Below are 3,556 nucleotides of genomic sequence, written 5' to 3'. Positions count from 1 at the left end.
GGACTATAGGCACTTTAAAATACGTTAAGCCTTTTTTCTTTCTGGCAGTGCGCCTGGAAACCGGAATCCCGGCATTTGCATTTGCATTTGCCATGTGTTGGCTGCTGCTTTTGAAGAAGACGGGCAGGTCTATCTTCTAATCACTTAACTTTTAACACAACCGTGTGCGGGCGTATAATTAATCATTGAATTCAAACAACTGTATAGACAAATCAGAGACCGAACTTCTCAATTAATGCAGACCGTGAACATATCTGTTTAGCTAATCAAACTATCAATGTCAAGACAATGACAGTAGCAGAGAGATTTGTAGTACGCATAAAACAAAAACACAATCAACGATTTTAATGAAACCTGCCCTTTCACCCCTTGATAGGAAAAGCTCTTCTTGGGTGAACTTTCGTGATCTTGACCATTTCCAAAGATGAAAAATGAGATGAAGTGCAAAGAGAGATGATTGAAATCCCTGTTAACTTTGTTCTTGTGTTGCTTCACCAGTCCAGTATGTTTTGACAGCAACAAGAATTTTCTCTAGATTGAAGGGTCCACTTTCATGGTCCATTATCTGACTCTTCCATCTCATTCCATCTGTTATACTCTTGATCTTCACAAGAAGCTCCACCGTGTCCCTGAATATAACCGTCCCTTCCGGCCTCAGAATCCGGTCCATCTCGAGCAAGATGTAAGTGATGTCACACCTTTAATGAACAATATAACACAAGTTAAACCACGGTTATGAATTCCGCAATGAAAAGAAAGTGTGCATGATTGAGAATACCATCTCTCAAACATTTACCTGTCCTGGTATATAGTAAACAAGCCACTAGCATGGATGAGATCGTATGTTATTGGATACGTCAAGAATGCCTCACACCAGTCCTGGTAGGTCTCGATGAAACCTCGTTCGTAAATAACTCCCAAAGTGTTGTCATCTGAATTTGCAGGTACCACATTCATGACCCAAACTGGATAACTTAACACAGCTGCTGCAAATTCCCCAAGGTGAGCATTAATGTCCATAATATTTCAATATCGTCCAGTGGGCAGAGGACTAATAATTCGTTTGTAATGCGCTACTACTTCCTTCCAGAGTTCATTATCCTCTTTAAATTTCTCGGTTGTGATGCCTGGTGTTGACCCACTGTTGATTCTAGAAGGAACAGAATATGCTCGCGCAGGCCATTTTTCACTGCCCCACCAGCAACATCATCTGAACTGCTTACTTCTGGAAGTAAAGTAACACAAGGTTCCAACACATGAAAAAAAATGAAAATGAGAAGACAAAAAGGGCTTTTCGAGCACGTGTGAAAGAAGGAAATCAGAAACATGAAAGATGGTAAAAGAATACCAAGCTGTGTCTGGATCATCCAACTTGCATATGCGCGGTGTTTTCAAGACCTTACTTTCAGTACACTCAATGTGGTTGATGGGCTTTTTCCAAACCAATAGGTCGTTCTTTTCGATCACCTTCTTCCAGGATAGGTGTTTGGCAACATTTTCAATAGCATCTTGCTCTTGTTTTAAGTCTACCCGTGTCCTTTCCCAACCTCTCCAGAACTTCTTCCAGTGAATAGGGGGACCGGAGAGAACCCAGTAACCACCAGGCCCTAGAATCCGGTCCACTTTCGTGATATACAAACCATCTGTACCAATTAAGTGTAACCATTACCTTATACACAACATCTCCAAGTCATTTTCTTGTGAAATTTGTCACCTTTCAAAACATACTCGCCATGTTTATCTCAGCATAAAATACACACCATCACAACCATCTCCAGTATACATAATGAAATTTGGGGACCTTTACTTGTGGAAAATACTAATAGGGCTCGTTGGTTTATATCCTTTATAGGTGATCATTCTAGAACCACATGAACCTTTCTTATGAGAGATAAGTTAGAAACTAGGTGTATATTCAAATGTCTTTACACTATGATTGAAACCAAATACAAGTCATATACAGATTCTAAAACCAATGAGAGTGAATACTATTCAAATACCTTGAGTTCATACTCTCAAGAAGAAGAGACTATTCAAATTCAAGTCATATACAAATGCCTTACCATACTTTTGCCAAGGGATCAGACAGCGAGAACAATGAGCCAAGTCAAAAGCCCTTGCTGGGTATGGAAGCCTATGTGAACCCATGATTCCGATCATCGCAGAAACTCCGCGTTCCAGTGCAAACTGGACCTGTGCCTCATGTGTATATCTTGGAGCAAAAGACATTGTCAAGATATTCCTTTTCAATAGGTAAGCACCGAAACTTGCAACGTAGCACCAGATGGAGTGCCAAGAAATATGGCCACATGAGTCAAAAAGGATTCAAGATTGTAAAAAGTTATAGCTCAAATTTGATAGCAAGTTACAAAGCATTGGAAAGGATGCAAGCAACAAATTGCAAAGGATATTTATTACTCACCCCACAGCCAGTATCAACTGCTGTTCTGATAGTTCCATCGGTAAGTGGAATGAGCTTGCCAATGTCATCAATGTATGCATCGGCTCCCCGGGGCAACATGGTGCCTCCCCTAGGGAACCTGAAAAGAGCACCCTCAACTTGGATCCAATCCTGAATTGCCTTCTCAATGCTGAGTTCTCTATTGGGGATATTGCTGTACCAGGCGTAATCTCGACTCAGGCCACTTGAAAGGGGTCTTATATTGGGCTGGAGCAGGTATAAGACAGGAGAGGTTCTTTCTTAGTGGGACAATGCTGCTCTTTGTATTTCAACATGTTACTGTCGAATTTCCTTCCCCTCGCTTTATCTTGGTAGGGAGTGTACTAGCTGAATGACATATTACATGGTGGGAACTGACGGACTGTTTTAGAACTGTGTAGCACGACTTGATAATGGCTTGCGAAGTCCAAGTTGGTCGATGACGGATGAACAATGGCCGCATTGTTGTCGTCCGATGCAGTGACATTACCATCGCAGCCAACTCCAGCATATGCATGAAATTGAGTAGTGGTGGGAGTAGATTTATGCTGCCAAGCACCCCACATAAAACAATATGCAGAGGAAACTAACGCCTAGAGTCCAAGTTAGACGGCTCTTCTTTGCTTTGAGCCGATGATGATGATGCTTTGGCGATCCATTGTATTCTTTGGCCATGAAAATCGACAGCAATTATCTACTGACAAGCTGATACACAATAAGAAAACGAAAAGGGGAAAACATCAGTACAGAATTCTCTTAAAGGATGTCATTATAACGTTCCTTTTACACACAAAGTAATGAAAGATACCACAAGTAATCGCAAGGAAGAAATTTGACCCAATTTGTCAAAAAGAGATTTTAATTAAAAAAAATGACCATCAATCTGATAGAAAAGATAGGCACATTTTGTCCAATGAAATCTGGAAACAAGTGGTTCTTTCATAAGCAACCTACAGAGGTAAAAGCAAAATATTCATGAACTATAACAGAAGAACCAGATTAAAGAATAGCAAGTGAAGCTTATTAAGAGAAAACCAGGGACCAACATTTGATTTGTACTGAAAATAGAAGAACTTGGAAAAGATAGTAGGAAGCAAACATCTCAAAGCCCTAGGA

General features: G+C 40.5%; 1 pseudogene; it reads right to left on the bottom strand.

Moving 5' to 3' along the window:
* Positions 1–257: 257 nt before the first annotated feature.
* On the bottom strand, positions 258–3,137 carry LOC120139452 (annotated as a pseudogene).
* Between the last annotated feature and the right edge of the window lie 419 nt (positions 3,138–3,556).

The sequence above is a fragment of the Hibiscus syriacus genome, unplaced genomic scaffold (genome assembly GCF_006381635.1).
Source record: "Hibiscus syriacus cultivar Baekdansim isolate YM2019G1 unplaced genomic scaffold, ASM638163v2 tig00110747_pilon, whole genome shotgun sequence".
Taxonomy (NCBI): Eukaryota; Viridiplantae; Streptophyta; class Magnoliopsida; order Malvales; family Malvaceae; genus Hibiscus; species Hibiscus syriacus.
The sequence above is the reverse complement of the archived record's forward strand: the minus strand, read 5'-3'. Positions and strand labels throughout refer to the sequence as shown.